General features: G+C 43.7%; 1 protein-coding gene across 4 annotated transcripts in view; it reads right to left on the bottom strand.

The window, feature by feature from the left end:
- SPOP (speckle type BTB/POZ protein) overlaps positions 1-27,757 on the bottom strand; it is a 344,731-nt gene that overhangs the window by 234,919 nt on the left and 82,055 nt on the right. The gene's annotated exons all lie outside the window — the stretch shown is intronic.

Raw genomic sequence — 27,757 nt, 5'->3', positions numbered from 1 at the left:
TATACAAGATACTATCAGTAACTATAAAGACTTGATAACTATTGTTTTTGCCTGCGCCAGGTTGGTCATAGCGCGGACTTGGATCTCAAAGGATCCTCCTAGTGTCATGGAATGGTGGACTCTTATACATGAAATATATACAATGGAGCTTTCATTGGCTAAGTGTAGGGGCCCTAAGGCATTGAAAGGGAGGGTAAAAATATAGGGAACGTTCATTTGATTTATATGTATTCGTTTAGAGAGTCCTGTACATCGGCATCATGGTCATGATTTAGATATGGATGAGTATTTGTATTTTAACCCTCTGCTTGTATATAATGGTTAATTTATGCCCAGATACTTATGAAATGATATTTGTATAACAAGAAATGATTTTTCTTTGGTTTTTTTTCTTTTTCTTGCAATAAATAAAAATTTTGAAAAGTAAAAAAAAATGAATTGCTATCAAGTACTGTGGTTGCCAGCTGGACCACTAGGCTTCTTTCACTTCCCATTGGACTGGAGGTCAGAAAACCCAAGAAAAAACATTGATATATCCGGACTCTTAATGACGGTTCAACCTGCTAGGGAGTCAGTACGATCTTAACCATTTAACAAGACTGCACCACATGGTGGTAAGGTGCAAGACTATGTACTCACTCAGAGACTGCCAATCCACAATCCATGCTTTGATAAGCTCGAATGCAGAGTCAAGAGCTTACCTGCGTTCTTTGTTCCTTATAGATGACTTTAAGCAGCTTCTACAGTCTGGGCCTTATGCATATCAGTCCTTAAGCAGATCTTCATAGGAGAGGAAAGACCTCTCCTTGCAGGGGCAATCAAGCCTTTCTTCGTGCAATACTTGTCAGCTATTTTCTCTCATAGGTCAGGTCACAGCAACAAGGATTTTTTACGACCCAGCATACGTAGAAGAACGGCAGTAACCAGAGACTCGGGTCCTTTCAATGCATTTGCTCTCCACTTAATCCCAGAGTTCCATGTTTGCTCAAACGAAGTAGAAAATACTGGCTTATATATCCCACGTAGGGAGCTTGGGCCAAAGTGCTGCTTTTTCAAAAGTTTCATTCTTTCTCTAATCCGAGAACAGTGCCTATCCCCTTTTGTGACCGGAGTGAGCAGACTTCTGTACTAGGGAATCACAAAGTAGGCCAGTCAGAAGTGGTGGATGTAATTTTGTTGATCAGGGTAGGCCACCATTACCAGGTACGAGTGCAGAGTTTCATTATAGCGGGTGAAAATCATTGGGAAGAAAAGGAGGGGCTTTCACAACTACAGAAGGAGCAGGGAAGAAGCATGCAGTCTCTCGCCCCTACAAAAAGTATAAAGAAAACGTGCAGCGAGATTCACCAATTTGTGCAGCTTAAATACAGCGTCTCAAACACACCCAATCCCCCTTACCTTATGCAATGTGCATAATATGCCTAGGGAGCATAGTTATGGGGAATTGGCCGCATTTACAGGGCAAAGTAATTAGACCACTTCACTTAGAGATTCAGATAAAAAGGCCCCTCTCCCTGAACTAGAATCAAGTTGTGACCATTACCAGCAGTGACCAGAGAGAGGTACGAGAATACAAGCCACCCTTACTCAACATGGGTGATACTCTTTGGGTGTCAACCTGTCAGGCGAAGCTAAGCTTTGTCGATGAATAGCACTGATAAAACGTGAAAGGCCTCCTCTATACTTGTAGATTTTTAAAGTGACTGGAATAAAAGCTTTGCACAAGCCATAAAATTTGAAACAGTTGTAACAGGCAGAAGGCCCAACTTTGCAGTGACGTACAGAGGACTTTACTCCAAACATACCTTGGACACAGAGTCTTTTTTTTTTTTTAACGTATTTGACCACTTAATGTAGTAAATTATGTCCACACTGTTTAAATCTCTTCACACTTAAGCTCAAGAATACATCCTTGTTGGTCTGAGCTTCTTGATTGCAATCCAGAAGGGAGTGCAAATGCCTGCAGTGTATCACGACAGGCAACCACTTCAACAAAACAAGCATTTATAATGCAATAGGTCTCTCATTTACGCGAGTTTAAGCTATTTACATTGTAAATGACAATGCCTTTTATTTATGTTTTAAAATCCAAAACATAAATAAAATGCAGTCATTTACAATGCCAATAGCTCAAACTTGCATAAATAGGAGACCTATTGCATTGCAAAGGCTTGTTTTACCTAGCCATGTTGCAGGGTGCAGTACCATAGGTGGCCAAAAAAGGTCTATGGTACTGCACCCTACAAAGTTGGAGTTATTAACATTATAAATGACAAATGATTTTTGCTAAGCCATGTAATAGGGTGCAGTACCATAGGTGGCCAAAAGAGGTCCAATGGGACCCCTTTTGGCCCCCTATGATACTGCACCCTGCAGTAGATCTGGTAAATCCACCCTACACATAATGCTTTGCATGCAAGACAGTACCACGAATACATTCAAATAGCTATGTCCATATATAAAATTAGTAGCTTTGATATGTGACAAAAGAATTATTATATTCATCCCGGATTAGGTTCTACTCTGTTTGGAGCGGATGACGGGAAATTTATAGAAGGTCTCATATAAATGTGAGGTATGCCAGTGAATAAAGTAATCACTGCAAGATTTTGCTGAGGCTAGAGCCTGTGTTCCGTCTAAAGCCCATTGCGAAAATAGTGTTTTGTGGCTGTACTTGAAACTTAAGGGAGTAATAACACATAAAACATGGCTGTACTTAAAACTTAGGGAGTAATGACACATATAACAAGGGATGTTCTCATGGGAGGTTACAAGAAGAGACAAGGTGGTACTAAGGAAGGACTACTAAGCCTATTGATCAATGAAAAAACACAATTAACAAAGGACAGGGACATGAGCCAATTTAAAAGATGGAGCAGAAAGTTTAGTTTTGTTTTTTATTTGCTGTGGAATTATTATATTTGTATAGCACTATTGCCATGGGTATAAAAAATCGTAAGTAAAAATACTGTCATTTTCAATGCCAAAAGCTCAAATGCGAGGCCTATTGCATTGAAAATGCAACCGGTCTCATTTGTTGGAGTTGGAGTTATTAATGTCTTTTTTTACCTAGCCAATTTGCAGGGTGCAGTTCCATAAGTGGCCAAAAGAGCGCCCATGGGCCCTCTTTTGGCCACATATAGTATTGCACTCTGCAAAGTTGGAGTTATTATGCCAATGTTTTTTTACCTAGTCATGTTACAGGGTGCAGTACCATATGTGGCCAAAAGGGTTCCAGGGGACCTCTTTTAGCCACAGATGGTACTGCACCCTGCAGAAGATATGATAAATTCACCCTACCCATAATGCATTGCATGCAAGACAGTACCACAAGTACCTTCAACTAGCTATGTCCATATATAACATTTGTAGCTATTAAACGTGACAAAGGAATTATTATATTAATTCTTGATTAGGTTCTACTTTGTGTGGAGCTGATGAAGGGAAATTAATAGAGGTTCTCATATAGATGTGAGATGTGCTAGCGAGTAAAGTAACTACTGCCAGCCTTACAGAGGACATAGCTGTGTTCTGTCTGTAAATCCTTTAAGACAGCAGTGCTCTGAGGCTGAAATTTAAATTTAGGGAGTACAAACACATGTACTAGAAGGTCCTCATAGGAGGGTTCAAGAAGAGACAAGACAAAACTAAGGAGTAATTACTAAGCCTATTGACCAATGAAAAACCACCATTTACAAAGGACAGGGACATGAGCCAATTAAAAAAAATGGGGCAGAATGTTTCGTTTTTATTTGCAGTGGAATTATTATATTTGCGTTGCACTATTGCCAATGGCATAAAAAAGCAAAAGTAAAAAACATTGCATTTTCAACAACAACAGCTCTAATGCTAACAGATTCGAGACCTAATGCACTGGAAATGCAACTGGTCTTGCACTTGTTGGGAGTTGGAGTTACTGGCATTATGAAAGCCATTTTTTTTATCTAGACATGTTGCCGGGTGCAGTACCATATGTGGCCAAAATATGTCCCAGGGAACCTCTCTTGGCCACATATGGTACTGCACCCTGCAGAAGATATGGTTAATGCACCCTACCCATAATGCATTGCATGCAAGACAGTACCATGAGTACATTCAACTAGCTATGTCCATATATAAAATTAGTAGCTTTGATATGTGACAACAGAATTATTATATTAGTTCTGGATTGGGTTCTACACTGTGGAGCTGATGAAGGGAAATTAATAGACGGTCTCATATAAATGTGAGATGTTCTTGTGAGTGAAGTAAGCACTGCCAGCCTAGCTTAGGACCAAGTCTGTGTCTTGACTGAAGCCTTTTAAGAAAATAGTCCCTCGAGGCTATAATTAATACCTAGGTAGTAACCACACATGTAACTGGGGTTGTCCTCATGGGAGGTTACAAGAAGAGACAAGGTGGTTACTAAGGAGGGGCTACTAAGCCTATTGACCAATGAAAAGCCACCATTTACAAAGGACCGGGAAAGCAGCCAATTAAAAAGATGGGCGGGAAGTGGGCGGAGCTCTATGCACATATCCTGAATACAGCATGCCTCGAAGAGACAGCGCAAGCGCTGCCTAGGCAGGACTTAAACACTTCTCATACATTGAACTGTGGAAAGGGATCCAGTCAGCACCTTCAATTGTATGTGGGTAACTCGGTCTGTATCAATGCAACTGCAAGATGTTTCCCTTACTGTATTTGGAGCAACAAATGACCACAGAGCACACACGGTTTGTCACGCATAAGTAATTCTGTGTGCTATCTTCTTATAGTGTTATTTAATTATCAGGAAGTTAGAATTGCCTTGCGTACTTGCGACACAATGACACAGATGACTGTCATACACTACATGCAACACTTGGTTCCATCTCTGGCACCCACCAAAGTTCAGAGACCCGAGCAGTACCGCACAAAAAATAATCATCATCAAGGAAGGACAGGGCCACTCACATTTCTGTGAGAGCCAGCGGCAAACAGCAAAACGCGTATTTGAGTGATGTGTACGGCAGAGGAGTTCTGATCCGTCTCATGAGGAGCCTTCTAAAATGAAGGCTCGGCTGAGGGTGTTCTGTGAAGCCACGACAGAACGTTGCCCTTAGAAGGCAATATTTATTAAGAAAAAATCGTTCTTGCAGAAGCTTAGCATCCCAGCAGGAATATGCAAAGACGCAGAGCATTAGCGGCGTTCACATAACCCCTAATACACAGTTTCAGCAAAACAGTCTCTCTGAACATGATCAAGTGGGTTTTGTTTGAAAGATCACGAGGAAATGTCTACACTACAACAAAATAATGGGCCTCCTGGGGAGGCAAAGAGAGCATGCTGCCTCAAACACGTCCCTGGGCAGCCCTCAAAGTTAAGTTCACGTCACAGCGCCACGCCGAGGCAGCGGCTGAAGTCCACACAGCCTTCTCTAACCTCCAATCTCCGCAGGACCAGGCCAGCAGCCATCCGCCTGACAGAATAGGTCTCAACATGCCCCCAAGCCGGAGCTGCAGCAACGCCACCAGCATATTTAATAAGCAACCGAGACAACGTGTAACGTTTGCTATGAGCAGGTTTTTCTAGAATGTTTCGCACGCTCGAGGAGAAAAAACTGCATTTTTGAAAGAGGCCTTCTGCACTGATACTAATGAGCATTAAACAGGAGCGCAAAAGAAAAAATAAATATAGAAAATATCACTCTGGACATTATTTTATACGAATAATTAACACTGCAAACACCTTTGTATAGAAACATGAGAGTTCAGAATGCTGCACAGAGTACCAAGATTACAATTTTACATTATGCCTACCCCTTCGCGAACAGAAAGCATGCACTACACATCACATATAGATGAAGGCTACAAGACCCAAACCCCCAAACTGCATGACAAAGTAAAGTATTACACTACCCCCTCATATATCACAAAGAAAAGGGGGCAGGCTGTGCCAACTGCTTCAGGAATAAATGGCACACAAAATCATGTCAACATTAACAGTAAGACAGGTACAGGCACCCTACAACTATCTAACAAATAAACGCAGTATATTATTAGACTATGGCTACATGAAAAATACACTGAGACAGGCACTCACACACTATCTGAGTACATTAGATCCCATGCCTGTATGAAGAATACGAGTACACAACATCCCACACTCTATGAATAAAGCTAGGCACATTGCATTTCTATATATGTGAATGCTAGACAAAACAGTTTACATGCGAGCACATGACATCTGTAAGAAAAAGAACGCTCGACAGGACATCACATTTTTTTTTTTTTACAAAAAATGGTACTTTACATATCCGACTCCCCCTCCCCCACAACTATATTCAAGAAAGATATACTGCATCGCACATCGTTATAAAGAATAAAAGTATACATGTTCAATAACCTTCACATCTGCATTAATATATAGGCAGTACAACAAAACACATTCATGAATTTAAAAAAGCCCAATATCCAAAACACTTATAAAATGGGACATTTCATCTTAAATACGTACAAATGTGTAGCAGTCATCACAAACCATTGGCACATTCATGCAGATAAATGAAATTTGGAAGTGTAAAGGGAAACAAGCTGAGTTCAAAGAGAAATAAAAATGGACGAAAAAAATGCATGCTCGCACCTAAAGCTATATGATTCAGCAATTCATATAGTACCTGTAGTCTGGTTATTCGTGTAATTCTAGGGAACACTTCTGAGGAGAAAAAAGCACACTCTGGGTAAGAGGCTTCCAATGCTGCGATACATTGATCCATATAGTGCCTAAAGTCCAGGTAGCCAGATGCTTGTACAGTATATTCAGACCGATAAGTGGAGACAGTAACATACCATCCCGTCCCTTGGTCCTTCCGACTAGTGGGCCGCTGTAGAGAGGCGATAAGAGACTTCTTAAACATCAAAGTGGGGCGTGGGTTCGTACTGAGCCTGGGTATTAATATACATTAACAGTTAGGGGAACTGGTAATAATGGAGAGGAAAGGTGGGATAGAAGGAAAGGGCTAGAAGAGGTGAGGTATGAATGGGTCCAAGGCAAACTTTCGCAGGCCATCAGACTCCAGGGATGGGTATACAAATATGGTACTTAACCTGTTCCGTGCTTATGATGGAACCACGCCGTCATGAGCCACGGGCAGCGTGTGCTCATGACAGCGTGGTTCCTTCATGCGACTGCCGCTGTGCCCACACAGCATTAATTCCCCACCTGTGCGGGTGAATTAATGAGCGGGCGGGGCCGTGACGGAAACCCGCCATCATGAGCACACACCGCCCATGACTAATGACTGCGTGGTTCCGGCATGTGCACCGCAGCGCCGTGCTCACCCCCTAGCCCCTGCGCCGCGGCGAAATTTGCGCCGAGGCGAAGGGGTTAATGTAATATACTAGTGTTATAATCAATAGTGGTGTGGGTAAACGGGAGGGAGAGAGCTTCGCTCAAAATCAAACTGCCCTCATCGCCTCTCAAAGATCACAACCGGTCTGTAAGAAAATGGATTATTTGGCATAGGTGACTACCTACCTCAAGAACCAAGTCACTACACTACCCCTGTCAGGGTGAACTATCAAAGTAACTAAATAAAACTAACCCCAACTCTCTGGTAGCTAAGGCACATGGCACATGGTAAAATGTAAAGAAATTTATGCAGTGCCAAAACAGTACTAAAGTCAAAATGCAAAGCAACAGAAATCGCAAACGCATTTTGGGGGCGGGGGTTTCAATTCATATTCAAACGTAAGATTTTTTAACTTTCAGAATGGGTTTATTTTAATACATTGCAGTATGTCTTTTGCACTGTTATAGTCAGGCTACAGTTGTACGATTGAAGTCATGTTTGCACCGCCACTGTGGCAGATGACACAACAGGTGCTGCAGTCCATTATCTTCCAGGTCCAGGGTACACCTTGTTTATATCCTAGGAATGTAAATATACCAAATGGAAATACGCCAATTCGAGCATGTTAAAGAGGGCCGGGGTTTGGTATAGGCACTTTACTGCTGGATAGCAAGGGTAAAGTGCAGAGTTCTAAAGCAAGCAAAAATGTAAGGTCCATAAAAAGGCAAAAAATCCAGTGACCACGGTTTCTACACCGTCTTTCTTTGAAAGTCATACATTGTAGCCTAGCAATACCTAATCACCACCTCATCTAATAATGTTACCTACCTTCTGCATGATCTTAATACCGTCTCACTAATGATCACATAACTCTTACTAATTTAAACCACCACAAAGACACTGAAGTGAATGCATGGAATGGTACCCTTGGGTGAACAAAGCTAATCTCTATAACCATCCAATTTACTACTAAGTCGAAATAAAAGTCTCATTAGGGGTAGTAAGCGCTATATAAATGTAATTACGATTTATGAAATGTTCCGCTTTTTAGGTTCCTTCTTCAAACAGAAATTTAAATTATCACCTCGATCACTTTTTGGGCTGACCATTTCTTTTTATCAATGCTGCCTTTCGGACCAACCGCTTCTCTTACAGATCCCAGTGATTCTACATATTTCACTTTCTTCCTAACGTTAACAAATAAAAGAAGTATAGATTGCTTCAAGACTCAAACGCACATTACAGTAACCAAGAAGACCTCTCTCGTGGGCCACGCATGCTCCAGTGAGCTCTCCACAACACTGCATGTAGTGTAGTTGACAGGGCTTTTACCAAACTAGGCCAGCACCACTTCCCCTGGCAACACAATTGTCTGGAAGCATCACAATTCTATACTTTGAAACAGAGCTTTTAGACATGAAGAAAAAAATCTCACTGCTTTCCTAATGTTCTAAAGGAGACGCTATTCATGTGCATTTTTACCCGCCACTGGAAAATGTAGCAGAAATAACTGGATCAAAAAACATGAGCAAAAAAAAATGATGGCAAAAACAAATAGTGTGTATACAGAGATATGGGGATACTCAAAGGTTCATTCATGAACCAGGGGGTAAATTAGCATGAAAGAACAATGGTTTCTGAACTTATATTTGAAGAACAATCAACACCAGCATTTTGATGCAAGTAATTTTACGCAAGGACACTTTTAGACAGAACACACATTTCATTTTGTAGATTGATTTTAACCTAACAAAAAACTGGATTCTAAGAAATTTTTAAAATTACAAAACAATATGTGGGAAAGTAATTTGAGATTATGTGAATAAACATGCTAGGTAATTCACAAAAGATATTGGACAAAAGGGGCGAACAAATGACCACTTGATCAATGAAAAAGGAGTCTTGAAATGTGCCAAAAGGCTATTTGACTACCACCTAATAAAGGAGTAAAGCTAAGCTGGCTCTTATGGGGATAACAGAAAAATTTCCACCCTAAATTATAAGTGGCTCATCAAAAAGTCTGCAATTAACCCCTTCCCTGCAGCGCAAATTGTGCAGCGGTGCGGGGCTATAATTAGGGGGCGTAACTCCTTGCGTGCTCAGGACGGCCCCCAGCCATCCTACGTCACGCTGGGCGTGTGCTCAGGACGGCCAGGGGCCGGCCGAACTCCGCCCATTAATTAATTCTTCCGCACAGGCAGGGAATTTGCGTCGCGCTGCGGTATCGGCCGCGTTCAGATGGCCCCCGACCATACTGAGCACACGTCCAGCGTGATGTAGGACGGCCGGGGGCCATCCGGAGCACACAAGGGGTTAAAGGTAGCCCAAAATGGTAATTAAAGTGAGGGCCAAAACGTGTCCACTACTAAAGAAATAATGATAGTGAATAAGATCAGGAAGCTTGGCTCGGGGGGTAAAGAGGCACCAGGAGGCAGAGTACTGGAGATGGGAAAGTGGCAACAGGCATCCAGCGAAAGGTGCCCAACCAAAACCACAGATTGCCATGGGATGGATGTGGCACAACAACTATAAAAACCAAGTGAATACTCCGAGAGCCTAAAGTTGTCTAACAAAGGAGCAAACAAGACCAGATGAAGGTTCCTGTTCACCACCAGTATTGCATGGTTATGATAAATGGGTGATCGTCATGCAGGAAGGGTTCCATGAATTTCCCCCTGGTGTGGACAGAATCCCTACTCTTCCACTGGTTTGTCTGCAACCACAACTGCAAGTAGCTGCCACAGACAGACGCTTGAGTCTGTTGCTGCTCCATTCCTCTGTTGCCTTCCTTATTGAAGTCTACACTCCAATCATCCATTTACCCTTAACTGGTTATACTGCTGACAGTAGTATGACACATTTACCAAGAATGGCTAACACAAAAAATGGTGGGTAGAAATATCATGAACGTCCTCCCCACACACATAACAGGAAAAGAGTGTATAAGTGTGTGTATTTCCATCCTTCTTCCCCAGTTTTGGAGGCCATGACCGAGGGGTAACCTTAAGTACTGTCTAAAGTGCCTGAAGACCCCGCTGGAGTATTACATCCAGTACTCCACCAGTGTACTACTACTGCTCCTAGAGGCCATGTCAAGTGTATTCAGTTTTATATGTTACATCTGGTAGATTCGTAGTTGTGGAGCCCTCACTTGAAGTGGGAGTATGATTCTGAAGGCCTTGCATGAAACTGTGTCCAGTTCGGAAAACCCTCAAATGGATTACTAACCCCAGTCCAGGAAGCTTAGACTGGAATATTGTGCTTATTTTTGTGGGACACGCCAGGAATACTGTGCTCGAGTCTGAAGATCTTGACTGGAGTTTTATGGCCAGTTTTAGAGGCTCCGTCTAATGTACTGCATACAGTGTTGGGGGGCTCATTTTGAATGTTTTATCAGGTGTCTGAAGCTCCAGATCGAATAATTTAGCACTCTCTAAGGCCATTACTAATTTTAGAGGCTATATTTACCTTGTATCCTTTCAGTTCTGATACCACATCTTAGGGCTGTGCACACTTATGGAGGTCTCGCCTAGCATGTTGTGTCCAGTTCTGAAGATCACATATTGAGTGCTGTGTGCAGTTCAGGTCGTCACATCTGGGGTGTTGTCCAGATTCACTGCCTCCACTAGAGTACTGCTTGCTTCATGTTCTGGAGTTCTCACTTTGAGTATTGTGTCCAGTTCAGAATGCTTCATCTGAAGTACTGGCCCACTTCTGGAAGCATCACCTACAGTACTGTTTTTAGTTTCCTACAACTCAACCAGACTACTCTTACTACTTTCAGAAAAGGCATCAGACATATTGGGTCTCGTTTCAATGACCACAGCTCAAACATGCCCAGTTCTGAAGGCCTGTTAACTTCAGAAAACATCCAACAAATGCCTAAGTATTGTTTTAATGTGTTTGCTGAGGGAAGCGAGATACTCCAGAAAGCTGGGTAAGTGCAAGAAAGAGTGAGTAAAAGAGCAGAGGGAAGAGCGAGGGATGGCTAATGGAGTATGAATGGTGTGTGGTTAGAAGAATGATATCCACAAATTGATGGAATGCGTAGCCAAATGGATTGAAGAGTGGGTGGGTTTAAAAACAAGCATTGGTACAACTAATAGGTCTCATCTATGTAAGAGCCATTAGAGTTACCAACATGTTTTAGCCATGTTGTACACCAGCGTGAATGCTGCTCAGCATGGCTAAAAGGTAGTGTGGTAAAGGAGAGTGAAGTGTCAGAGCAGATTGGAGTGTAATGGAGTGGCACATAGTGGTGTAGATTATAGAATTGTGGAGTGTCACAGAGGAATTAGAGTGTCGCAGAGTGAAAGGGCGTAGAGTGGTGTAGAGTGGCACAGAGGGTGTTGCATAGAGCGGGGTAGATTGTAGGAGAGTGGAGTGGCATAGAGAGGAGTTGTGTGTTGTAGAACAGAGTGGAATGGAGTGTTGTATAGTGGAGTGGCAGAGTGGAGTAGAGTTTAATGGAGTATAGCTTGAGTGAGTAGTATTACAGAGTAGTGCACCACTGTACTTTAAGCCACTTTCCTCTAGGCCAGATTAGATTGGTGTAGAGTGCAATATCAGAGTGCATTGGTTTTGAGGAAATTGGCGTAGAGAGCAGTGATGTAGAGTAGGGGTGTAGAGTGTAGTGAGTAGAGTGCAGTGATAGAGTGCAGTACCTTGTTTCAACTGGTATAGTTCAGAATAGGGTGGAGTGGTTCAGGGTAGCGTGCACAGGTGTAAAGCAGAGTGGCGTAGAGTGTACTGTGCAGAGTGCAGTGGTGCAGAACACATTAAAGTGGTGTGGAGTGATACAGAGTGCAGTTGTGCAGAGTAGAGTGGTGTAGAGTAGAATGGAGTGGCATAGAGTGCAGCAACGTAGAACACATTGGTGTAGAGTGGCGCTGAGTTCAGTTGCTCAGAGTGCAGTCTTGCAGAGTGGCACAGAGAGCAGTGGTGTAGAGTACAGTGTTGTAGAATGGTGTCGAGTGGCAAAGTGCAGTGACAGAGCGCAATGGTGTAGAGTCCGGTGGAGCAGAGTAAAGTACAGTGGTGCAGAGTGCACTGGTATGGCGCAGTGAAGGGAGGCACAGAATGGAGAAGGTACAGAGTAGGATGGCTTCGCGTGCAATAGGGTAGAGTGCAGTGACGTAGAGTGCTGTGGCAGAGTGCAGTGGTATACTGTGTTATAGAGTAGGATATTGTGGGGAGGAGTACAGTGGTGCATAGTAGTTGGCATTGGGTTTGAGTAAAATGGCGTTTAGTGCACTGGCGCAATGGTTTAGAGTAGAGTGGCGCAGCTTAGACTGCAGTAACAGAGTTCAGAGGCAGAGTGCTGTGTTGAAGAATAGAATGTTGTAGAGTGCAGTAGTGTGTAGTAGAGCAGCAGCGCACGTTTGCGATGAGTGCAGGGGTGAAGTGTGGTGTAGAGTATAGTGGTGTAGAATAGAGTAGCATAGAGAGCAGTGACGTAGCGTCGAATGGGCAAGAGTACAGTGGTACACAGTGTTGCTGAGTAAAGTGGCATAGACTACTGTGGTGCACAGTAGATTAGCGTATCGTGATGCAGAGTGGAGTTGCACAGAGAAGTTGTGAACAGTACAGTGGCGTGGCGAAGAGTGAATTGACACAGAGTGCACTGGCATACAGTGGAGTGGTAGAGAGTAAAGTAGAGTGGCACAGAGTCAGTGGCGCAGCGTGCAATGGCGCATAGCATAGTAGTGTTGGGTACAGTGCAATGGCATAGAAAGGAGTAGCAAGGAGTAACAAGGAGTAACGCGGCACAGAGAGGAGTGGTGCAGAGTTGAGTGCAGAGAAGAGTGGCACAGTGTGGAGTGGTGCAGAGTTCAGTGGAATATGCATGGTGTGGTAACACACTGCCCTTATAGACAACACATCTTCACATAAAATGACCATTATATTTGCACAGACATACAGTTTTACTAAAAAGTATACAGCGCATAAACAATAATGTGTGGAAATGTCATCACCTAGTTTATTGATTTGTTTGATTGTATTAAATATCCGTTTCCACCACACTTCAGAATGACCAAAAATGTGCTTCATTTGAGCTTTTCTAATTCTGAAATATCTGGAAGTTTCATTTAAAGGCATTTAAATTCTGTTGTGTGCAAAATAAGAAACATTGTACAGTCTTCTTCAAGCACTTCCCCAGAAGCCAGCATGATTCTCACACAAATCTTCTCACTGTGAAGTAAGAGAAAGAAAAGTAAACATCAAACTCCCTGGAAGGGAGCTTGATATTTGACCCGGGTCTTCCAATGTACAGCAAGCGTGACAAGATAAGAAGACGATTTAAAGGCCTGTTTACAGAAATCCATTTCTGATGAAAGAATACAACAAGCATTTGCAATGCAATAGGTCTCGCATTTGCAAGAGTTTAAGCTTTTGGCATTGTAAATGGCAATGCCTTTTATTTATGTTTTAAAAACAAACCAACAAGTAAATAAAAGGCATAGTCATTTACAATGCCAACAGCTTAAACTCTTGCAAATGCGAGACCTATTGCACTGCAAATGCTTGTTTATTCAGTTATTGGTCCAGAAGAAGGTGGGATAAAGGTTAAGGTGCCACCGAAATGCTGGGTCAGCACTTTCAGTATTTGATAGTATACAGTTGTTTTCTATGTTATTTTTGGACCAAATGTTTTTGATGATGTATATGGTCCAATAGATGATAAAGTACATTAGCGAATGTCACTAGTACTTTATTTGTATATATTTATGAGAGTCTAAATATTGTGGTATCATTTTTTTTTCCTCATAAACTTTATTGGGCTTTGCAGTAAAAAAAAAAAAAAAAAAAAAAAAGAAGCAAACGTTCCCAATTGCCAATGTATAAACACAAGGCTCTGTAGGATTAAACCCTCTACCATAAAAAACATTATGCACAGAAGCTCTGGTATCCCCTCCCACCCAATTTTTTGACAACGAAGTTATAGCTACAGTTCTTCTCTTGATAACTGAGCATCCACATACGGAAAGTTTGGATTTTAACAGTAACTCCAGGGGAAAAACGTTTGTATTGATTAATCTGTGGAAGCACCTGCCATCTGTGGGGAGGGGTGTCCTATTGAGTCTCTAAACAGCTGAGTAGTTTCAGTACCAACCCATGAAGGCCGCCCTTTTCCACAAGTATGGTCTCTCTCTGGAGAAATATTTCTTGAAATTTAAGGATGCCCAAAGCAGTCACAGCAGTTTTGGTACGTTTTTGTTGATGTGCCTATTAAAGCAGTGGAGGGGTGGGTGAAAGGCAGAAAAATAAATGACTGTGATGGGCTGTATAATCTGTTTATGGGAGAGCACATTCTAAGTCATTGTGTTACAGAAGTGTGCCAGCACTTGATTGAATCCAACCTATTTGATCCCACAGAGCTTGGAAAAGAGGCGGACTTCTGGCTCAGCACTGGAGTGTCCAAGTAGGTACATGGGGGCAGACACAAGAACGGTTGTTAGGCTCGCAGACTTTTACTCCGCGGAATTCCGTGAAGGTATCTAAAACCTCTCAGAGAATCCACGGTGTTACACGAGCAGCAGAATTCCTGTTCGTCACACTGCTCATGCTGATTTTTAGCACTAGGTGCTTGTCCCATGCTGTAAAATCAACGTGAACAGCACCACGCGGTGCGCCAGTGAGCGCTGCTTCATTCTGCTGCTCAAGTTGATATTCTACTCGAGCAGCAGCTTTTGCAATGCAAGCGGCAACTTTCTCAATGCAACCTGTCGTCATCGCACACATTGAGAAATCTTGCCGGGATGCGGTCTACCTCTCGCTTTTTTTGCTTGCACGTGCCAACTTATGATTGGCGAGCTGCGCGCAAGAAAAAATCCCCCCATGCAGCGGTTGGCCGAGCTTTAGCCGAACTCTGTGCTTCTAGCAGATTGGGCAAAAGTCAGTGAGCTCCACCGGTGGAGTGGAGTTTACTGCCCAACCATAATTAACAAGCATTTACAATGCAATGGTCTCGGCATTGTTAAAGTTAGAGCTATTGGCATTGCTCATGACATTATTTTTATTTATTTTTTTGTTTTTAAAACATAAATAAATGGCACTGTCATTTACAATGCCAATAGCAGAGATCCATGTGAAAAGCTACAAGTAGTAACATTACACTCGTAAATTAGTTAAGGTTTGTGAATAACCCCCAAGTGTCAAGGTTACTCATCGACTGGCTGATTACACAAATGATAAATCACATGGTTACCAGAGGTGTCCTGACACTGGCAACAAAGAAAAACGCTTTTAAAAAAAATTTTTAAAAAGCCATTTGCTTGTTACCCGTTTTTAGCCCAACAACTTTTATTTTATAACGAGCTAAAAAAAAAAAAGTGTAAAAAGTACTATTGTGCGCTGAGCAAAATGAACAATTTCGTTCAGCATCACATCCTCCCCCAGTAACCCTGCCATGCACTTTCCATCATTGGGGTAAGACTGTTCTTGTATTTTAGCATAATCTCTATAGCGCACACTGCCACTGTATGGCTTCAAAGAGCTGTCCGCAGTGCGGCCTCGTTCCAGCCTTTTCTGGGGTGCCCAGAGCCTGGTTCTGCTAGTGATGAGGTTATGAATACGCTGTTCTGGCCCGAGCCTCTGCTAGGTGGTTATGCCACATTCTCTGAGCTGGTGACGTGGAGGTTAATGATTGGTTCATTTAAAGCAGCAGTTTTCGGCCGGACATAGTTGGGGGTGATTAAAAATCCCCCCATTTCTCGAAAGAGCGAAAACTCGGGTTGACCCCACGGGCAGAAAGTCCTTCAACGCACTCTCTTTACCCACCAGTGGAATTCCCCCTACACGTAGCGCTTCCCAGGGCCACCAAGCGCTACATCAGACGTATGATCTGTAGCGCTCTGCAACAATAGCAGAATTACCAATTTGTACTTAAATTGCGTTGTTTCATAAAAACCTCAACACGTTCGGCCTGGTATCACTAGCTAGGCGCGTGAGTAAGCGCTTCAGCACCGCAGACAGGAGGAGCAAGCGCTATATATAAATGCTATAATACAAGGGCACGGGTGACTGCTCCAATAAATGGCAGAAACACACAGACACACAGATAATCGATCCTGATGAATAATGCAAGCCCTAATCAATGCACGTATCGACATCTGAAATGACCTACGCTGCGCTCTGCCTGGAGGCGGGCCCTGGACACTTCAGCATTGGGGGAGGGGCACACCGGCGGGGCTCACCTCTGCAGGGCTCGTCTGCGACGATCAATGCACTGACGTCAGAGTCATTGATTATCGCCATTGATAGAGCTCGGACCCAGGAGGCGTTGCAACCAGGCCTGGGTGCAGCACGTGCTGCCCACTCATGGGCACCGGCAGCGCCGCAGACAAATGTGTGAGAAAAGGCGTAAATATATGCAGATTTCTGCGGGAAAAGGAGCATAATATGCAGATTTCAAGGTGAAAAATCATAGAAATATTGCTTGGCCCAAAGCCAAAAATAACCGGTGAATTAAACAGCACCGCGTCTTTATTTTAAACATTTCTGAGTGTTTAAGAGTGGACAGTCTGCGCTACAGCCGACAGGGCGCAACATCGGAGTATTTACATCACAGGTAAGTTTTTCATCCAATTGCATCGGAAGTCATTACATCGTAGAGGACATTACGGTATTTAAATCATTTTATCATAATTTTTCATGTTCCCACCTTATTTTTATACAAGTATTTAAAGAAAGACAGAGGGAAAACGTGAAGGCCATAACAGCCTCCGCCTCTCCCGCACTCAGTCTCCTCTTTAGCAGCGCCGCGCGCTGGTATGCAGACTCCCCCTGCATTCCAGCAGGCGCGCGTCGCGATCGGGCCTGCATTAGCACTGTGGACACAAGACCTAGCCGCGCGCACAACGTTATCCTATGGGGAAACGCTGCGCGCGGCCAGGTCTTGTCTCACTTCGGCGTCTCAGACGGCTGAGACGCCGACAATAGTTCTCTGGCGAGAACGCGCTTTCAGCGCGTTATAGCCGAGACCTAAAAAGGAGATCTTTAAAATACACTACAAGACCAACTATGGATGGGATACTTCTGGATATTCCCAGTCCACTTCTAGACAGAAGGGATGTGGATTTATGGGAAGAAGCCCCTTGTCACACCATCAGAGGTCGGTGTTCTATGTTTCTTCATACAGGGCACAAGCGATAAACTCAGTTTGTTTATGCCTGAAAAATAGGACCTGGTTCCTGCCAGAAAGAGAATGGGCCAGAAAGAGAATGGGCAAGAACGTAGGAAAATAACTCCTGAAGTTCCCAGGGTCTGGGAAGAGTTCACTCCTGGGGATGAACCAGAACAATCAAGAGAGAAGGTGTCTGCCTTGCGTAACATGCCTGAGCTGGTTCGTTAGTAGGCTGGAAGGAGACCATCTCAGGCTGACTTCTGCAGGCATAGAGAGAATGCTCCACTATTGAAGCTCTTTGGCAACAGAATTGAGCATAAAAAATTTAGATATTTTTAGAGTTAACCTGATCTATTAGAAGGATGGCATCCTTTACAGTGAGCATAAACGTCTAAGATCTGGGGAAGCCAGACTGCCAGTGCTATTAGGCCTTCTTACTGGATCTGGCTTATGACCTACACGCTCAAATTAATTTCATGGTTCACCATACTAATTCAACACTAATCCTTAGCGTGCTACTCGCCAAAAAAGCACTTCAAAACCCCCAGCAAGCGCTATATACGTGCAAATCTCTTTCCCTCTTCTTTCCCACCACCTACCCTTCTCTATCCAAATAACTGAATAACATATCCACCACTCAAATTACTTCATATTTACTTTACTAATTTTCAACACTAATCCTTTATGGGTTCTGGAGTAGCATGCTACTCGCCAGAGAAGCGCTTCAACACCCATCAGGGGTAACAGGTGCTATATGGATGCAAACCTTTCTTCCCTTTCTTTCCCCCTGCTATACTCCTCACTCAAAATAACGGACTAATATCCACCACTCAAATTACTTTCATGTTTCACCATACTAATTCACCACTAATCCTTTATGGGTTTCCGGAGTAGCGTGCTTCAACAACCAATCAGGGGTAACAAGCGCTATATAAATACAAACCTTTTTTCCTCTTCTATCCTTCTGAATCCAAATAACTGACTAACCTATCCACCACTTAAAATGTACTTGCATGTTTCACTATACTAATTCAACACTAATCCTCTATGGGTCCTGGAGCAGCGGGCTACTCACCGAAAAAAAGCGCTTCAATGGCTCCTTAGGGTAGTAAGCGCTATACAAATGTAATTACAATACAATACAATACATTTGGCAGTGCGCCTGGGGTAAGCCAAGACATATGATAGGCTGATCAGCCACTTTTAATGGCCCCAAATGAGAAAGAAGCTAGTTTCATTCTGCCATTCTTGCATGTCTTGTCGGTGTTCAGGAGGAAAGCTCCCCTCCAGAACTTCACTATCGTAGGAACATCATTTGAGAGGGTGGACGTGGGCATTGTCCAGCCCATGTACCCTAAAAAAAGCCTCTGGGTAAAGTTTCATCTTGGTGGTGGTGGACCATGGCACCTGAAGTCTGGAGCTTATAACTTTGAGGTCTGCAGTCCCGCCCATGATGCTAGGCCCTAGTGGGTATCTTTACTTGAGTAGGGTTCCCCAAAGAAGCAGTGTCACATCGGGGGAGAAACGTACAAACATCATGTGTGCATACCTGAGGTTCATGTGGAATGAGTGTGCGGTGATTTACAAAGTTCTCCATGCCAAACCACTGGGTTCGTGGCAATAGATTCAAAAAGACCCTGAATAACATGATTATTTGTATAGGAAGGGCTTAAGGTCTAAATGGTGAATATTGCTGCCATATCTATTGTTTGCCTACAAAAAAGGTTCCACAAAAGGGAATTCGCTTCAGCCCCTATGGGCTTTTGTTTGGGCATGCTGTCACGGGACTCCTCTGGCTTGTGAGAGATGGGTGGGAGAACCTACCCAAGCAACCTGCCCAAGAAGTGGTGGACTATGTGATGGCTGTGAGCCCCATGTTGGCCCAGTACATGAAGCAAGACAATCTTAATCTGGAGGCCAGTTAGGAAATGATCAATGATGGTATGATCAAAAGGTGACTCTGTTAAAGTACCAGTCTGGCCAAAAAGTTTGGGTCATGGAACCAGTAAAGCCCTGAGAACTGCAACATAGCTGGACCAGGCCCCATGTAGTAAAAGACAAAAGGGTGAGGCGGTATATCTTGTTCATCTTGAGACCCAAAGAAGGGTCCTGCATCTGAACAGAATGAAACTCTACTTTGACAAGTCAGAGATTAAAAGACCGAGATTGTGAGAGTGAGCCCCCCAATTCTCCTGTCGCACAATGACAAGGAAGGTTTCATGAGGGAATTGCACTTTCTCAGTAGAAGGAATGTCGCCAGATGTTGCTGTAGCAATTTGCCTCACTGTTCTTGCCGATACCTGGGCTACTCACATGTTGATACTGATGACAGCATGCCTATCAAGTTTAAAATCTATAGGCTGTCAGACTGTGCAAGGGCCATCATCAAAGGAGAAGTATCCAAGATGTTCAACGTAGGAGTGTATGAGTTCTCCAGACATCCCTCGGTTGGAGGACTTCAGTGCTGCTTACTCGGATGACATTTCTGTGTTCTGCTCCAGCTGGAAAGATCACATGACACACCTAAAGGAAGTGCTTAAGGCTGACTAATGCCTACCAGCAAAGGGGAGGTTATGGGTTACGCTTAGACAAGCAGTGGCAAAGCGAAACATTGCTAGGCTTTGGGAGGCAGTCACGCCTCCGAAGATTAGCGCATGGAAAAAGGACATGGACTGGTGCATGCTCCAGGAAAAGACTGTGTACATGGCACGGGGGTGCCCCAAAAAATGGGGGGCGGTGTGGTCTAATTGGAACAAGTACAGAGGCAACATATGTGAGCCCCCTCAACCCTTGCATACAGCAGTGGAGGTGGAAATGTAAGTTGTTTTATGACAAGCTGGTGTGATCGCTCTAAAATTGATGGTAAACTGTACACTCTGTGTTATTTAACCGCATGCGTGCGGGCGGAATTCCGCTCGTACGCTGACTTTTTCAAAAGCGCATGTTACGTGACGAGCTGGGCTTGTCATGAGCGTGCGAGGAGGCTACCTCATGATGAGCCCAGCTCGTCATCAGCGTCGAAGGGGTTAAGGTGCGCTGAAGCAACTATAATGTACGAATGTGTTGACCGCCACTGGTTCCTAAGCCGTTAATAAAAAGAATTTATAAAAAAAATAAAAAAGGCTGACAAATGGCAGGACTCTGTGGTGTACCTTGGCCAGCAAGTTAGCGGGGGACATGTGCACTGAGAGCCAATTGGAGCACAACCAGGTACTACTGCAAATTTGTTAAGGGGTAATGGAGCACTGTTGCACTTCTTACGGAACTGACCTCAAAGAAACAATCCAGAAGGTTGATATGGACAGAGAAGAGTTAGAAGGCCTTTGACACCCTGAAGGAGGTGATGTGTACTGTACCAGTCCTCAAGGCAGCCAACGTCAGCAAAGAGTTTGTTGTGCAGACAGACGCTTAAAGCATGGCTTAGAGGCATTGCTTTCACAGCTAAACGATGAAGAACAGGACCAACCAAGAGCATTTATCAGTTGGTCAGTAGAGTGCTATTGAGAGAGGGGGCCTTTGCAGTGGTCTTGTCCCAGAAGAAACTGAGATCATACCTGCGTGGCACTCATTTACTCTCTCAGGCCACGGGTCTCTTAGGTGATTGGTGCAGATTGTGGGGTGCCTAAGCTGTTGAAGTGGTCGATCTCATATTAGGTTGTGGACGTTATGCTAGCTGACAGGCCTGGGGCTGACCACAGCAATACTGATGTTTTTCACAGGTTTTTCCGCCATAGCAATTAGAACTCCCATGAGGGGTAAATAGTTCTCCATGCTTTCAGCTAGAGAAACCCTGTGTTACTAATGACCCCATTTTTGTCACGGTCCCCCCAATTTTTGCATGTCTGGCCTTAGGACTCTGTGCACTTTACAACAGCTAAGGAGGAGCCGGGTAGTCATCTATCGTCAGGTGGGCATTGTCTATGATGTGCAAAATAGCAGTCTCCGTGCTGCAGCGCGATCAGAAGCCTGACTTATTCGTGCAAGAGATAGTTAGCATTGATGTGATCTTGGAGTTGAACGTAGACTACTTTCGCAATGATCTTGCTGAAGAATGGTAGGCGAGTGGTGGGCTAATAGTTGATGAAGTAATGAAGCTCTAGAGTGGGTTTCTTTAGGAGTGGGATGATCTGGCCTATCCTGACAGCTTCTGGGAAGATGCCTTGAGTGAGAGAGCCATGGACAATGATAAGTAGGGGTGAAGAAGCGTTACAAGAGAAAATGCTTCTTAATAGGAATTGGCTTTGAGGGTAGGAATATGTAAGCAAGATATGCAAGAGATAGGGCTTTGAAAGAAAATCATTGTAGGATTCTATGGAAAAGGGCAGGCTTAGTGTTGTCGATGTGCTTTGAAATCTTCTGTATTTTTTTTTTCACTGAAGAAGCGGTTGGTGGCATTGGACTTTTCTGTGGATTGAAGAATTGGTGGGTCTAGCAGGGGGTCAATATGGTGCTTGATTTTGAAAAGCTTTCTGCTTCTGTTGGTGGTTTCATTGGCCTTGTTGGTATAATACTTAAGTTTCCTGATGTGATTACCTATTTGTGCATTGCACAAAGGGACTATTGTATCATGAAGTCACTGGAAGTTCTATGCAAACAAAAAACAACTCCAACTTGAAGCAGTTGGAAGTGAGGCCTCACCCTTATAAGCGCCATTATTGCACAAGACAGACACAAACAAAGAGAAACGTCCTTCAGACCGAAGCCGGAATCTCGCTGTGCCTTTACAGTGCCGGCAAAAGAACTAAAGCGTCTTTAGTACGAATTCGTTCAGCTCGCAAGTTGTTATAACGACTTGCCTTTGAGGGGTTGGGGGGGCGCATTGGTGGAATGTTGTTGGATTTAAAGTCAGACACCTTCCCTACTGTTGCGCATACTCGAGTTGGAATAGTAAATTATCCTATTCCAAAATCCAGCACTCCCCTAAGGCAAGTTGTTATAACAAGTTGCAGGTTGGACGAATGCGTACTAAAGACGCATCTGTTCTCATGGCGGCGCTGTGATGGCACAGCGTGATTCCGGCTTGTAGAATACCATTACACATTGCACATCAGGCGGGCACACACAGCCGCATCAGAGTACTTCACAGGTCTTTAGAAGACCATTTACATGCTATTGAGGCTTTGTTCTGTTTTCACTCCTTCTTAGAGCCCCTGCATCTCCACTCTGCATATTACTGGAAGAATCAGCCCCCTACCCCACAAAGGTTTTAGTAGTCCCCCCGAAATTTGGCTCTAGTTGTGCCTCTGTTCCACATAGATTCTCAGAGATGAATAAAACTCCAAACACACACACACACTTTCAGATAGGCTCTTCAAAACGACAGTCATATCCACACACATTCTCGCAGACGGATTCACATACATCCACGTACTCAAACTGTCAGTCACGAACTGCCACAGACTGTTAGTCATGCATTCTAGCCCAGAGACTCACACAATCTCTGAGGCGTTAATTACCACAAACACAGATATTTAAACTATCTGGGGAGGACTCAGACCGGCCCTCTCAGAAGTGAACATAAAAATACCAGACAGAGAGCTCCTACAGACCCGTGTACTACATTCAAACTGATGCGTACTGTGCACATGATGTGGTTCTATATAGGAGGTCATTAACATTTTTTCCTCAGCCAATCACATTGCATGGATTGCTGCCATTAGATACGGTCTACCTTCATTTTAAATTCAGCAGAAATGAGGAACACAAAGCATTTGTGGACAGCTGACTCCCGTGTTAGTCCGTGCTGGGTGAGATTAAAGGGCTCAGAGCTTCTCCCCAAAAAGAGCTTATGATGGAGCATTCTCTGGGGTTCTCCCCATCTGCAAGTAGAGTAGCATGGATGACATGGGCCCTGATGCAAACAAGGATTGGCTGCTGTCGGAGAAGTAAAATACAGGGCTTTAATTGTTAAATGGGCCACAGCGCATGCGATGTGCCTGCGGTAGCCACGCCCCTGCTTCCTTGCTTGCATTCTTAGTCAGTAGTCCACCTCTCCTCTCGCTATCGCCGTCTCCTCAGAGGTCACGAGCCTCAGTTGATATCGACGAATTGATACTCCACATTTTGACATTGCAGATAGCTGCTCTCCTGCATCAAAGGAAAGCCGCTCGTAACCGTTTTTTTTTTCTTTGCAGAGTTTTATATAGCGCGAACTAGACCCGAACCGAATCAGGTATCAGAGCGCTTTACATAGCACCAGTTACGTTACATGAGGACACACTTTCATTTTTAGGCACGGGGAGATTAAGTGATTTGCCCAGAATCACAGGAGGTTTTTGGCGTCGTTACTGAGACTCTAACCCAGATCCCCAGGTCCGAGGTCGAGCGCCTTAGCCGTTAGGCCAACCCCTCTCCCCTTTTTCCACATTGTAGCGTAATGCAGACAGTGTCAGTGTTTTTGTGGCAATAACGTCTACCCAGTATGTTGTGCGTGAGAAACCAATGCGTGCGCTGTATGTCCGTGACCCCTGGCCAGATGTAGTTATGTCACGGGACTGTCTGCTAGCGCTGCCCTTCACAGAATCTCTTTTTGTGTGAATTCGAGAGATGAAGAGGGTGAGAGAGAGAGAGAGAGAGAGAGATCTTTAATTTGTGAGTTTTGCAGCGTCACCTTATGACTTGTAGACCGGCCCCATGCCTGCCATGACAAGCTGTCTGTGTGGAGCCGACGGAGGTGCGTACGGAGTGTCCTGACGCCGTGCGCATGCACATTGCCAGACATGGTTTGTCTCCCTAAGTGCACCAAACCCAAAAGAGTAGTCTCGCCAAGGCGAATCAGCGCATGCGCTGCATTCGCTAGGGGAGACCTAAAAAATGGGGTTTAGGCAAGGGAAGGGACAAAGTCAAGCTGGACAGCCTAAAACGAATAGAGCCAACAAACAGAAAACAAGCAAATGTGAGTCACAAAGCTGGTCGTAAGCAATGGGCAGAATGCATTCCCAGAGAAGCTTTCCGAATGTCCTCAAGAAGTTGTTAGAAAACTAGAAAGCTGCGCTGTCTGGTAGGCTTTGACCTAAAAATGGGTTAATGAATATAGAACCTTGTCACTGAAAGCAGCAACAAGTTACCAAAAGAAACTACTGCAAACATGTTCAACATTTCATCAATGCAACAACATTGTGAGGGCTTTATAAAAGTGGATCAAGGGGAAGCTCAATTATACAACAGATATTCATTTTAAAGCTACTGAGTATGTACTGGAATCTCCAATGCACATCCTTTTAAACCGGAAGCTTGCACATGGGAGGTCTTAGGTTTCTTGGTAGTTCCAGAGCAGAGGTTGGAGGATAAGGAGCTCAGTTGTCAACAAGCATAGTCAAAGCAAATAGGTCTCGCCTATGCATGGGCTATTGGCTTATCCAATTTGTTATAGCCATGTTGCCCATAGTGTGGCTGCTGTTCAGCATGGCTAACAGTGGTGTAGAGGAGCGTGGATTGGAGTGACGTAGAGTGAAATGTCAAAGAATGGAGTAGAGTACAGTGGAGAGGAAGAGATAGTTGTGTATTGGAGTGGCATATATTGTAGTGTATTGGAGTGGAGTACTGTGCAGTGGTGTATAGTTGACTGGTATAAAGTGCATTGGCGTAGGTAGGTAGAGTGTTGCAGCGTATAATGGCACAGAGTGCAGCTGCATAGAATTCAGCGGCGTGCATTGCAGGGAGAGGCGCAGGGGTGGAGAGGCGCAGGGGTGGAGAGGCGCAGAGTAGAATAAACTGCCACAGAGTGCAGTGGTGTAGAGTGGAGTGATGCAGAGTAGACTGGCGTAGATTGGTGCAGACTAGAGTATAGTGCAGTAGAATGCAGGGGCATAGGGTGGATTGGCATAGGATGCAGTAGTGAAGAGTAGAATGGCATTGAGTTCAGTGGCTTACTGTGCAGTGCTGCAGAGTAGAGTATTGTAAAGTTATGTGGTGTCGAGTGCATTGGCATAGAGTGAACTGGTGTAGAGTTTAGTGGAGTAGAGTTCTGTGGCACGGATTACAGTGGCGCACAGTAGAGTGCAGTGGCATAGAATGCAATGGCGTAGAGTGGTGCAGAGAGCACTGGCATAGAGTGTTGCAGAGTATAGTTACGTAAATAGCAATGGTGTAGAGTGCAGTGGCATAGAATTCAGCATCGTAGAATACATTGGCGTAGATTAGAGAGGGTCAACAAACTGAATGTTTAACATTGTCAAACATTCACCCTAGTCACAGATGTGGGATAAATCCGTTGTTCACCATGCCAACCCAATTTGGACCCAGCTATATGCAAATCAGTCCCAGAGGAACAGTCCAGCCCGAAATGCCAGGCAAGGTCCTTCCTGGACCAGAAAAAACGCATCCTGAGACCAGTTTTGGGTTATCACCCCTCTTCAGCCAGGTTAGCTTGAATCCAGTGGTATAGTGAGTAGAAGAACAACGTTTGGGCATACCCTTCCCACATTGGGCGACTATAGCAACACAAATCGATGATGGGCGGAATGCTGAACCATGTCAAACATTCACCCATAGTCCCAGATCTCAGCTACAGCCATCGCTTTTTGGGTGGTGCACAATAGAGCGGAGTGGTGCACAATAGAGCGGAGTGGTGCACAATGGAGCGGAGTGGCAATAAGTGGAGTGGCGTTACATGTATTGGCGAAGAGTGTTGCAGAGTATAGTGGCCTAGAGGGCAGAGGCCTAGAGTGCCACAGGGTGGCCTAGAGTGCCACAGGGTGGCCTAGAGTGCCATAGAATTTACAGATGTACAATGCGCCCTAGAACGGCGGGGCACAGAGTAGAATATATTGCCTTTTTTATTTTTTTTTAAACCTCTAAGTAATGTGGTACTACCTTGGGAGTTCCGCGGTACCAAAACAAAAGTTAAAAGCATTAAAAATAGACTACATTTTATAAATACAGTGTACTAAAGTGTAGTTTGTATTTTTAACATATTTAAATATGCACACAGACGTCTACAGAGTAGTACAGTAATATCTACAAATTACTGCAGTCATTTCTCTACCTATTGCCACTTAAATGAAGTGCCAATAGGTAGTGAACAATAAAACCTAATACTTCCCTATATCTGAGGCACCAACCCAGAATGCAGCAAAACTGTGACAAAAACTACACAGCTGTTTTTTACTTTTGGTAAACTCAGCCATTAGCCAATCACATACTGACTTCTCATCTGCATGTATCACAGTATACCGTGAGCTTAACGAGGTATACAGCTGCAAAATATAAAATGTTTTTCAAAACTAATAACTTTAACACTACCAACAGCATTCACACATACTACCACAAATTACATTAACACCTCACATTGTATACTCCAGCCACATTACATTTAAATGCACTCACACACTTTCAAGCTACGTCTGTTAACACACCCTCCACTTTACGCTATTGTACTATATGCTACTCCATTGTATGACACTCCAGCCTACGCCACTCCACGGTACGCAACTCAATGACAATACACTCTAAGGTATTCTACTCTATGCCTTTCCACTGTGCGCCACTGCACTCTACGCTATTCCACTGAATGCCACTCTACTGTACATCACTCCACAACAATTCAGTGTACGCCATTACACCATATTACACTACATTCTACACAACTCCTTGTCACTACGCTCTTTGCTACTATAGTCTACGCCATTTCACTAGACAACACTGTACTCTCTCAACTCTACTGAAACCCCACTCCATGTCACTACACTGTTTGCCACTAAACACATTATTCCACCCTACACTACTCTAGTGTACGCTACTCCACTATATGTCACTCCACAACATTGTACTGTAGGACAGTACACTTTACAACACTCTCCTCCACTCTACCACACTTCACAACAGTAAACTGCAAGATCTGAACTGTAAACGTGTTTTCATAAAAAATAAAAAAAAATACTGAAATTCAATTAAAAAAACAAAGGTTAATGATAAGTTATAGTTAGGTAAACTTTATTTCTTTTTTCTATATATAAATCCAACTTAAACTACACAAACATTAGAAATTATAAAGTTAGTTTTAACTTCAATTTATGCACCACTTTCAAATTACTACAAGTCATGAATCTCTGTACACATTCTGGTCACCTCACTCGCCACACTACATCAAGTATACTTGGCTACTCTACCATGCACTGTGTGCTCACAAATCATGCCAATTCAGATGTCATAAGTGTTATGAATGCTATAATTTTATATGACATGGTATGTAATATGCATGGGTATATATAACCTGTACATGGAGCAGGCGCTAGTTATAGTTAATTATAACTTTATTATTTCTAATGTTTGTGTAGCTTATGTTGGATTTGAATAGAAAGAAGAAAAAGTTTCTCCT

The sequence above is a fragment of the Lissotriton helveticus genome, chromosome 5_1 (genome assembly GCF_964261635.1).
Source record: "Lissotriton helveticus chromosome 5_1, aLisHel1.1, whole genome shotgun sequence".
Taxonomy (NCBI): Eukaryota; Metazoa; Chordata; class Amphibia; order Caudata; family Salamandridae; genus Lissotriton; species Lissotriton helveticus.
Note: the sequence above shows the minus strand (reverse complement) of the source record. Positions and strands in the feature narration are given on the sequence as shown.